The 12,748-nt window shown below is 40.9% G+C and overlaps 1 long non-coding RNA gene across 1 annotated transcript; it reads right to left on the bottom strand.

The window, feature by feature from the left end:
- Positions 1-284: 284 nt before the first annotated feature.
- Positions 285-1,200, bottom strand: LOC139835043 (uncharacterized). The gene is made up of 3 exons (XR_011750771.1): positions 1,047-1,200; positions 819-885; positions 285-732 (listed from the first exon to the last, which is right to left on the bottom strand). It is a non-coding gene; the product is annotated as an uncharacterized lncRNA (long non-coding RNA).
- Positions 1,201-12,748: the final 11,548 nt, after the last annotated feature.

Below are 12,748 nucleotides of genomic sequence, written 5' to 3'. Positions count from 1 at the left end.
GTGTCGAATCAATAAATTGGATTTTACTTCCAGCGAAGACTGTTGCGATCCCCTATACTTGTGGGTTATCAAGGGAATAGAAAGAAATATGCACACGTGAGAAGAGTTGTTGCACTACATAACTCAGAAGATCAGATATGCATAAATTTTGAAATAAGTACAAACCTGAAAAGGAAGAAAACATTCTGAAGTTAAGAATTTGAAAGGGAGTGGATCTAGGCGACCGTTCACCGAGTCAAGAAATTACATTAAATAACCCAATCATGCATTATAATGTCCCTTGAAATAGTGTCCTCAAAGTGTGCAAGTGCTCTTCTACCTTAGGCCATTATCAGTTATACATAATAAGTGTAGTATCACTACCCATAACATTTAACATAGCAAGTAAGTCCCATGTATATTTATTTTTATTGGCATACCATTAGATCACACATTGTTGTATTTTCCTCATTTATTCACCACGCCTTACAAAAATAACTACAATTGTTCCCCGCAAGAAAAGGCAACGTCATGGTGCCATGGTAGAGATAAGAACTTATTTGGTTCCTAAAATTAGAGAGCTTACTTTCTCAGATGCCAAACTTTTTACGTTCAACAAACATCAGAGAAAAGCTATGGGTCAATATCTTGTACTTTGTTTAAAAAAAGATGTTATGTGATGCATAGGCTCGTCTCTCTTCTTAGTCAAAGCTTCCTTGCAGTTTCTGAATGTTTCTGACTCTGTGTATCAGCCTGTAAATCAAGAAGACTTATAAGATCAGAAGATGTAGTTCATAAAGAGTATCCAAAAGAAACAGATGGATATAAATGAGACTGACCACGCAGGATTGCCCTTAAATTTGATGCCTAATAATAATTTCCTTGAACATTTTCTCAACATACATCCTGCATAAATTCGGTAAGTCACATTCATGCATCACGTTAGCAAAACTTTCTAATCACTTCACCAGTTAGCAATTCACCGAAAAAACAATAACCCCAGCATGAGGTTGCCCAGACAGCCAGACTAAATGAGTAACATTAGTAACTTGTGTTTCAGGTCCTACCTAGACAACAGATCCGGGAGCTTCGCAGCCTCGTTGCAGCCTGTATCTGGTCATCCAGCAGGCAGAGAACGAGAAGCAGACCAGCGGGCCGAGCACTCGGCCGAGGATTCAGAGCACGGGAAGGTCGTAGGTTGTCGTCGACGCTCCTACGGTTCGCTGCCTGCGGCCGGTAAGGTCATGGCGAAGGAGAAAGAGAAAGGGAATCCTTGACTGTTGAGGAGAAATGAGGAGATCGAGGAGCCAAACTTGCTACCTGGAGGCTGACGACTGTCCTAACATCGCCGGCCCGAAGGCAAAGTTAGAACCAAACAGTCTTGGAACCCTGGCGATGTCTCGGTGACCACCGCGATGATATCATCGTGGCTGCGAGTAAGATTGGTGCCCGAAAATAGTGAGGAGATTTAGATTCAACATGAAGGAAGGTGACGCACCATATATAGACACATAGAGAGTAACGCATCTCCACTACCCATCACCATTATACAGCAGTTATGGGAGGAAGAAAGCCAAACGCCATCGCCATTATTTTGCGCCGCGCCGTGATGACCCACAAGTATAGGGGGTGTATCGTAGTATTTTCGATAAGTAAGAATGTCGATCCCAACGAGGAGCAGAAGGTGTTGACAAGCAGTTACGATGAAGGATTCCCTGTTAATGCTCACAGACAAGTATTTAGGGGGTTTTGATGTAACAGTTGAATAAAGTACGAGTAAGTAAAGTGCGAGAGTAACAATTGCAGCGAGTGGCCCAATTCTTTTTAGCACAAAGGACAAGCCGGTTAGTTTACTTATAATGACCAAACATTCTCGAGGACACACGGGATTTTAGTCTAGTGCTTTCGCTACATACGGCTAAATAATCTTCATTGTTATGATAAGTGTTGTGTGGGTGAACCTATGCTAATGTACCGCCCTTCCTAGGACTAATACATACTTGTGATTATACCCCTTGCAAGCATCCGCAACTACAAGAAAGTAATTAAGATAAATCTAACCACAGCCTTAAACTCTGAGATCCTGCGATCCCTCCTGCATCGATATACCAACGGGGGTTTAGGTTTCTGTCACTCAAGCAACCCGCAATTGGCAAACGAATACAAGATGCATTCCCCTAGGCCCATAAATGGTGAAGTGTCATGTAGTCGACGTTCACATGACACCACTAGAAGAATAACACCACAATTTAAATATCATACCATTGAATATTAATCAACCATAGTTCACTACTAACATTTAGACTTCACCCATGTCCTCAAGAACTAAACGAACTACTCACGAGACATCATATGGAACATGATCAGAGGTGATATGATGATGAATAACAATCTGAACATAAACTTGGTTCAATGGTTTCACTCAATAGCATCAACAACAAGTAGAAATCGATACCGGGAGAGTTTCCCCTATCAAACAATCAAGATCAAACCCAAATTGCTACAGCGGTGACGGTGTCCAGCGGTGGAGATGGCGGTGATGATGGTGGAGATGATGATGATGATGGTGATGGAGATGATGTCCAGCTCGATGACGGTGACGATGGCGTCGATTTCCCCCTCCCGGAGGGAATTTCCCCGGCGGATTCCTGCCCGCCGGAGAGCTCTTTTCTCTCTGGTGTTCTCCGCCCCGCAGAGGCGGCTGTAACTCTTCGTGAGGTACCCTCTGTGGCTTAGGTTTTCGGGACGAAGGGTTTCGCGAAGAAAAGGAGGCGAAAGGGGCTGTGGGGCCCCCACACCACATGGTGGCGCGGCCAGGCCATGGGCCGTGCCGCCCTATGGTCTGGGCCCTCCTTGGGTCCAGCTGGCTCCTCCTTCTGGCTTCCTTCGTCATCTTGAAAAATAGGATTTTTGGTATAATTTCCTTCCACAGTTGATCTTCCGAAATATTGCGTTCTGACGGTGCTTTTTCCAGCAGACTCCTGGCTCCGGTGCTCGATCCTCCAATAATGATGAAACATGCAAAATAGATGAAATAACATAAGTATTGTTTCCAAATATGAAATATATCAATGAATAACAGCAAATTATGATACAAAATAGTGATGCAAATTGGACGTATCAACTCCCCCCAAGCTTAGACTTCGCTTGTCCCCAAGCGAAACTGAACTCGGTAAACAGGACCACATGTTTATGGAGTGAAGAGTCGATAAATAAAATACGGACAAGAAGCATCATATTCATTTACACAAGACATTATAGTAAACAACTTCCTCATATAACTCAACTTGAAACAAGTATAAGGTAATCACAAATAAAGGTGCATAAGAAATCATAGTTGGTGATGGCAAACTTCGTTCTTGGTCAGAGAACAATTAACAGATTATATTTATCTCATTGAGCAGCGCTCTCATGTTAAAGTTTATAAGGCACCACTTGCATACTCAATCATAATGGTCTCCTTATAATCATTGATAACTTGCAAAGCTATATTAATTCAGATAAAACTTGTACTAAACAAGGAAAAGTAAAAGACATGATGAAGCAAATCACAATATAATGGTTTGATCACAACTACTCAAATGCTTGCTTGAGATGGAGGGAAATAGGTTTACTGACTCAACATAAAGTAAAAGACAGGCCCTTCGCAGAGGGAAGCAGGGATTAAATCATGTGCTAGAGCTTTTTCAGTTTTGAAATCATATAAAGAGAATAAAAGTAACATTTTGAGAGGTGTTTGTTGTTGTCAACGACTGGTAGCGGGTACTCTAACCCCCTTGCCAGACAAACCTTCAAAGAGCGGCTCCCATATTATTTTCATTTTATGTGGCACTCCTTCCAACCTTTCTTTCACAAACCATGGCTAACCGAATCCTCGGGTGCCTGCCAACAATCTCATACCATGAAGAAGTGCCTTTTTATTTTAGTTTTATTATGATGATGATACTCCCCCCAACCTTTGCTTACACAAGCCATGGCTAACCGAATCCTTCGGGTGCCGTCCATCAATCACATACCATGGAGGAGTGTCTATTTAGTTTAATTAATTTGGGACTGGGAATCCCATTGCCAGCTCTTTTTGCAAAATTATTGGATAAGCGGATGAAGCCACTAGTCCATTGGTGAAAGTTGCCCAACAAGATTGAAAGATAAAACACCACATACTTCCTCATGAGCTATAAAACATTGACACAAATAAGAGATACTAAGTTTTGAATTGTTTAAAGGTAGCACATGAAGTATTTACTTGGAATGGCGGAAAATACCATGTAGTAGGTAGGTATGGTGGACACAAATGACATAGGTTTGGGCTAAGGTTTGGATGCACGAGAAGTATTCCCTCTCAGTACAGGTTTTTGGCTAGCAAGGTTAATTAGCAAGCATAAGAGTTGAGGGAAACAAACAAATATACATGTGATAGAAACAATCATGCATCTTCCTTGTAAGCACAAACAATTTTAACTTCAGAATAATAAGCTATGAGCTAACAAGAAAGAAAGACAATGAAACAACTACATGTATTTCTCTTTTCTACTTAAACCTCAAAGTGTTGTTGCTATTGACCAATGCTAAGTTTGCCAAAACCAAATAGATTTATTAAATGCTCCCAAAGTGATACCAATACTAATGACAAGATAAATCATATAATAGAGATTGCAAACTAAAATAAGATGTGCGAAATGTAAATGATAAGACTTCTCATTAATATTCCATAACGATAACTCACACCAAGGGATACATAGACAACCAACTAAAGGAGAGATACTTCCAAACTACAACCCATCTTATATGATAACTTCCCTACTCATGATATGACACTACTTGACAGTAAAAAGTAAAAGATAGTGATGATGTGATACCGCGGCACTCCCCCAAGCTTGGAACAAACCAAGGGAATGCCAATACCGATGATGAATTACTCCTTCGGCGATGGTGGTGATGAATTCCTGACAAACTTCTCAATAAGCTCCTGAAGCTCATCAATCTTGTATGTGAGATTGCGAATCATCTCCGAATTGTGCTCGACGCGGTTAAGAAGTCTGTCCGACGGCGAGTCCCAACTCTTGGAGTTATCTCCCCACTCTTCACCCTCAGGCTTCCTCCCTCCTGCAGTGTTAGAGCGATCTATATCCCACTGGCTAGGCAATGCTGCCTTGGGAGTCCCTTCAATTTGATTATTAAAAATTAGATTGTGGAAGGGATGGTGAATGCCTGATAAGGATGTTTTCGGAGCTAGGTAATGACGTGGAACCGCTCCTCCAGTGCGAATTCTTGCGCTCTTGTTTGCACTAAAAGGGTTGTCCACCACCTTGATGCTTGCGATGGTAGCACGCGGGTGTGCGCTCGAATCTTCCTCCACCTCTTCTTCATCCTCTTCCTTGACGTCCTTGTCCTCCTCTTTCCACCCAAGATCTCGATTATCTTCATCCGGAAACTCCTTGCCCTTGTTGTTGGAGGCCATGGTGCTTCTAGACCGAAAACAGATCCTGGCAGAAACAGCTCGAAACAAAACACGTCGAGAAAACGATATACGGACCTCCAGGGGTCCGGGGGATTATATAGCAAAAAATTTCACGACAAACGGAAAGTACCAGATCGAACCAGAGTCGGAAAGGGGCGACGAGGCGGCCAAACCATAGGTTGGCGCGGGCCCAGGCCAGGCCGCGCCGGCCTGTGGTGGCACGCCCTCGTGCGTCCTTTCCACTCCGTTTCGAACTCGTAATTTTTCATTTTTTCCAAAAACAGCAAAAATATTGTTCGGAAAGTAAATTGCGTACTTTTCATTACCAGTACTGTTACCTATTCAAAGTCGAGTTCTGGCGGACTGTCAATTTGCCCTTTGATGAAAGCCTCCGGTGTTTCCACTTGAATAATATCAACATCAACATTATAAGAATCACCCGAGATATAATGCTTGAGTCTTTGTCCATTCACCACTTGCGTGGCATTGCCTTGGAGAGAGCTAATTTTGATTGCTCCTGAACGATACACCTCCTCGACAACATAAGGTCCTTCCCATTTCGAGAGTAATTTCCCTGCAAAGAGTCTGAGACGAGACCGATACAATAGGACTTTATCCCCAACATTAAACTCTCTTTTGATGATCCTCCTATCATGCCATTTTTTAACTTTTTCTTTAAAGAGTTTAGCATTTTCATAAGCTTCACTTCTCCATTCATCTAGAGAACTTAATTGCAACAACCTCTTATCACCAGCTAGTTTAGGATCTTTATTTAGTTCTCTAACAGCCCAATAAGCTTTGTGCTCTAGTTCTAAAGGTAAATGACAAGCTTTCCCATAAACCATTTTATAAGGTGACATTCCCATGGGATTTTTATAAGCAGTTCTATAAGCCCATAGTGCATCCTTCAATTTACTAGCCCAATTCTTTCTAGTTTTATTAACAGTCTTTCCCAAAATAGATTTAATCTCTCTATTTGATAATTCTACTTGACCACTAGTTTGAGGATGATAAGCGGAAGCAATTCTATGATTAATACCATACCTAGCAAGAGTTTTTCTAAAACCTCCATGAATAAAATGAGAACCTCCATCAGTCATAATATATCTAGGCACTCCAAATCTAGGAAAAATAATGTCTAGAAGCATTCTTAAAGAGGTCTCACCATCAGCACTTTTTGTAGGTATGGCTTCCACCCATTTAGTAACATAATCAACAGCAACAAGTATATGAGTGTTACCTTCTGAAGACGGAAAAGGTCCCATAAAGTCAAATCCCCAACAATCAAACGGTTCAATAACAAGAGTATAATTCATAGGCATTTCATTACGTCTGGAGATATTACCAACCCTTTGGCATTCATCACAAGATAAAATAAACTTTCTCGCATCCTTGAAGAGAGTTGGCCAATAAAAACCTGATTGCAGAACCTTTTGCGCGGTTCTTTCTCCAGCGTGATGTCCTCCATAAGCACTACCATGACATTTACTCAATATCTCTTGTTGTTCATATTCGGGAACACATCTTCGCATAATACCATCCACTCCTTCTTTATATAAGTGTGGGTCATCCCAGAAATAATGCCTCAAGTCATAAAAGAATTTCCTCCTTTGCTGAGCTGAAAAAGTTGGAGGCAAAGACTTGGAAACAATAAAGTTATCATAATCAGCATACCAAGGACTGTCTCGCGAGCTCACCTTTATTACAGCCAATTGTTCATTTGGAAAACTATCATTAACAGGAACAGGATCATAAGCAATATTTTCCAATCTAGACAAATTATCAGCAACAGGATTATCAGCACCTTTCCTATCTACAATATGTAAATCAAATTCTTGCAAAAGAAGTACCCATCTAATAAGCCTCGGCTTAGCATCTTTCTTTGTCATAAGGTATCTAATTGCAGCATGATCAGTATGAATCGTAACCTTTGAATCAACAATATAAGATCTAAATTTATCACAAGCAAAGACTACAGCTAATAATTCTTTTTCAGTTGTAGCATAATTTCTTTGAGCAGCATCAAGAGTTTTACTAGCATAATGAATAACATTCAGTTTTTTATCTACTCGCTGTCCAAGAACAGCGCCTACAGCAAAATCACTAGCATCACACATAATTTCAAATGGTAAGTTCCAATCAGGAGGTTCAACTATAGGAGCAGTTGTTAAGGCTTTCTTAAGAGTTTCAAAAGCTTCCTTAAAATCGTCATCAAAAACAAAAGGTACGTCTTTTTGAAGAAGATTAGTAAGAGGCTTTGAAATCTTGGAGAAATCTTTAATAAATCTCCTATAAAACCCAGCATGACCAAGAACACTACGAATAACTTTAACATCCCTCGGAAAGGGCATCTTCTCAATTGCTTCAACTTTGGCTCTATCAACTTCAATACCTCTCTCAGAAATTTTATGTCCCAATACAATTCCTTCATTAACCATAAAGTGGCATTTCTCCCAATTAAGAACAAGGTTAGTTTCTTCACATCTCTGCAAAACTTTATCAAGGTTTCGCAAGCAACTATCAAAAGAATTCCCATAGAAGGAAAAATCATCCATGAATACTTCCACAATACTCTCACAAAAGCCATGAAAAATAGCAGACATGCATCTTTGAAAAGTAGCAGGAGCATTACATAAACCAAAAGGCATGCGTCTATAAGCATAAGTTCCATAGGGACAAGTAAAAGTGGTTTTCTCTTGATCTTTAGTTTTAACAGCAATTTGTGAAAATCCAGAATAACCATCAAGAAAGCAAAAATGAGTATTTTTAGACAATCTTTCTAGCATTTGATCAATAAATGGTAAAGGGTAATGATCTTTCTTAGTAACTTTATTAACTTTCCGAAAATCAATGCACATTCTATACCCTACAACTACTCTTTGAGGGATGAGCTCATCATTATCATTAGGCACAACAGTCATTCCTCCTTTCTTGGGAACGCAATGCACATGACTAACCCATCTACTATCAGCAATAGGATATATAATACCAGCTTCAAGAAGTCTTAATACCTCATTCCTTACCACTTCCTTCATCTTCGGAATTAGACGACGCTGAGGTTCAACAACAGGCTTCGCATCATCTTCCATATTAATGGCGTGTTGGCAAATAGAAGGAGAAATCCCCTTCAAATCATCAAGAGTGTAGCCAATAGCTCCTCGGTGTTTCTTCAATATTTCCAATAACCTTTCTTCTTCAAACTCTGTAAGCTTAGAACTAATAATAACAGGATATATTTTCTTATCATCAATATGAGCATATTTAAGATTATCAGGCAAAGGCTTTAAATCAAAGACAGGATCTTCCTTTGGTGGCGGTGTTGTACCCAGATCTTCCACCGGTAAATCATGCTTAAGAATAGGTTGGCGAAGAAAAATTTCCCCAAGCTCATCTCTTTCTTTCCTAAAAACTTCACTCTCGCTATCCTCCAAATGTTGCTGCAAAGGATTATTAGGAACAAGAACAATAGATGCACACTGTTCCATTTTAAAATCATTACTAGGCAAATCAGCTTTATAAGGAGTTTTGGTAAATTTAGAGAAGTTAAACTCATAAGATTCACCAGCAAATTTAGTCAAAATTTTCTCTTTCTTGCAATCTATAATAGCTCCACAAGTATTTAGAAAAGGTCTACCAAAAATGATAGGACAATAATCACTAGCAGCATAACCAAGTACCAAAAAGTCAGCAGGATATTTAATCTTACCGCATAAAACTTCCACATCTCGAACAATACCAATTGGAGAAATAGTTTCTCTATTAGCCAGCTGAATAACCACATCAATATCTTCAAGTTCACAAGAATCAATTTCGTGCATAATCTCCGCGTAAAGCTCATAAGGAATAGCACTAACACTTGCACCAATATCACATAATCCATAATAGCAATGATCACCAATTCTAACAGATAGCATAGGAACACTAACTTGTTTGGGTTTATTAGGATGTGAAACAATATTAGAAGCATCTTCACAGAAAATAATATGACCATCCTCCACATTTTCAGTCACAAGATCTTTAACTATTGCAACAAAGAGGTTCAACTTTTATTTGTTCTTCGGGTTCTATAGGTTTCTTTTCACTTTTATGAACCGCACTATTTATAACAGAGTACTCCTTCATTTTAGCAGGTAAAGGAGTTTTTTCAATATAAGCTTCAGGAATAACATGATCAGCAGTTTCAACTACAACGCATTTATTAATAGATGAATCAATTTTATCTTTATACGGTTCATGATACTTATCAAAATTCTTCTTAGGCAATTCATAATGAGAGGCAAAAGCTTTATAAAGATTTGCAGCAACTTGAGAATCAAGACCATATATAGCACTCATATTACGAAATTTATCAGTATCCATAAAAGCTTCAATGCATTTATAATCATAAATTATACCTGATTCTCTATCCTTGTCGTTCTCCCAACCTTCAGTATTTTCTTGGATCCGATCAAGAAGGTCCCTCTTAAACTCTTCTTTGTTGCGTGTAAATGATCCGAACAAGAAGTATCCAGCAAGGTCTTGTCTTGAAAAGAAAGTCTTGCATAGAAATTATCAATAATAACATTACCAGGAAGCTCATGAATGGGGCATTTGAGCATTAAAGACTTCAATCTCCCCCAAGCTTGGGCAATACTCTCTCCATCATGAGGCCAAAAATTATATATGCGATTCCGATCCTTGTGAATTTCACTTGGAGGATAGAACTTAGAATAAAACCGGGGCACAATAGCATTCCATTCAAGAGAATCCCCATTATCCAGTAATTTATACCAATGCGCCGCCTTACCAGACAACGATAAAGAGAATAGTTTCTTCCTCACTTCATCCATAGCAATACCTGCACACTTGAATAAACCGCATAATTCATGCAAGAACAATAAATGATCTCCAGGGTGGACAGTTCCATCCCCTTCATAGCGGTTATCCATAACACGTTCAATAATTTTCATAGGTATTTTATATGGTATCACTTCCTCACCTGGCGCCTCATCCACTACCGTTGCAGTAGTAGTAGATTTCCCAAATAGAAATTGAAGAGAAGATCTCTCCATAATGACTTATAGCGAAAGAAATAAAATCAGCACAAACAAGAAAGATTTTCCTTACCAATTCCACTTACCAATAGCGCTTCACTCCCCGGCAACGGCGCCGGAAAATAGTCTTGATGACCCACAAGTATAGGGGGTGTATCGTAGTATTTTACGATAAGAAAGAATGTCGATCCCAACGAGGAGCAGAAGGTGTTGACAAGCAGTTTCGATGAAGGATTCCCTGTTAATGCTCACAGACAAGTATTCAGGGGGTTTTGATGTAACAGTTGAATAAAGTACGAGTAAGTAAAGTGCGAGAGTAACAATTGCAGCGAGTGGCCCAATCCTTTTTAGCACAAAGGACAAGCCGGTTTGTTTACTTATAATGACCAAACGTTCTCGAGGACACACGGGATTTTAGTCTAGTGCTTTCGCTACATACGGCTAAATAATCTTCATTGTTATGATAAGTGTTGTGTGGGTGAACCTATGCTAATGTACCGCCCTTCCTAGGACTAATACATACTTGTGATTATACCCCTTGCAAGCATCCGCAACTACAAGAAAGTAATTAAGATAAATCTAACCACGGCCTTAAACTACGAGATCCTGCGATCCCTCCCGCATCGATATACCAACGGGGGTTTAGGTTTCTGTCACTCCGGCAACCCCGCAATTGGCAAACGAATACAAGATGCATTCCCCTAGGCCCATAAATGGTGAAGTGTCATGTAGTCGACGTTCACATGACACCACTAGAAGAATAACACCACAATTTAAATATCATACCATTGAATATTACTCAACCATAGTTCACTACTAACATTTAGACTTCACCCATGTCCTCAAGAACTAAACGAACTACTCACGAGACATCATATGGAACATGATCAGAGGTGATATGATGATGAATAACAATCTGAACATAAATTTGGTTCAATGGTTTCACTCAATAGCATCAACAACAAGTAGAAATCGATACCGGGAGAGTTTCCCCTATCAAACAATCAAGATCAAACCCAAATTGCTACAGCGGTGACGGTGTCCAGCGGTGGAGACGGCGGTGATGATGGTGGAGATGATGATGATGGTGATGGAGATGATGTCCAGCTCGATGACGGTGACGATGGCGTCGATTTCCCCCTCCCGGAGGGAATTTCCCCGGCGGATTCCTGCCCGCCGGAGAGCTCTTTTCTCTCTGGTGTTCTCCGCCCCGCAGAGGCGGCTGTAACTCTTCGTGAGGTACCCTCTGTGGCTTAGGTTTTCGGGACGAAGGGTTTCGCGAAGAAAAGGAGGCGAAAGGGGCTGTGGGGCCCCCACACCACATGGTGGCGCGGCCAGGCCATCGGCCGCGCCGCCCTATGGTCTGGGCCCACCTTGGGTCCAGCTGGCTCCTCCTTCTGGCTTCCTTCGTCATCTTGAAAAATAGGATTTTTGGTATAATTTCCTTCCACAGTTGATCTTCCGAAATATTGCGTTCTGACGGTGCTTTTTCCAGCAGAATCCTGGCTCCGGTGCTCGATCCTCCAATAATGATGAAACATGCAAAATAGATGAAATAACATAAGTATTGTATCCAAATATGAAATATATCAATGAATAACAGCAAATTATGATACAAAATAGTGATGCAAATTGGACGTATCACGCCGCCGGTTCGAGATCGTACCAAGGTTACGGGAGGAAGAAAGCCCCGCAACACGCACCGAGGGCCGCTCCCTCGCGGCCGCACGGCCCACTACATTTTGGCCCGGTTCACCAGAAATCTTGGAGGTAGTTTTCTGGAGTAGCTGCCCTTGTACATTGGGCCGACGGGTACGCGACGCGCGGGGTTACACGCTATGACCGAGAAATCTGGAGCGTCAAGTTGCTTGATCGAACGGTTCACAACGTCCAGTCGCTGTGGAGGCTCCTAGGTGGTTCCATTATACTGTTAACTAATATGTAAGTCGATTGACATATATTGTTGTTTTAACTTATACTCTAGAACTTTCATCCATCATACAGTAAAATATTGTTAGTATATAACCAGATAATGTGTTCCAACACTTATCCTCTAAAAATTCCCGCTGCAATGCGCGGGAAGTCATCTAGTTATCCCTATGTGTGGTGACACCTCTCGGGAAAAAAAACTCCATAACACCCACTTCCGCGAGTCAACCTCTCTGCCTGGGTGCCCCCACTAATCTCCCGATGGGCAACTCCGGCGTCACCACTACCTCGGCCCCTCCCGCCGGCATGTACGGATCATGTGGCAAGATCTCTACCTACCCCACCA

Source organism: Lolium perenne, chromosome 1 (assembly GCF_019359855.2).
Source record: "Lolium perenne isolate Kyuss_39 chromosome 1, Kyuss_2.0, whole genome shotgun sequence".
Classification (NCBI taxonomy): domain Eukaryota; kingdom Viridiplantae; phylum Streptophyta; class Magnoliopsida; order Poales; family Poaceae; genus Lolium; species Lolium perenne.
The sequence above is the reverse complement of the archived record's forward strand: the minus strand, read 5'-3'. Positions and strand labels throughout refer to the sequence as shown.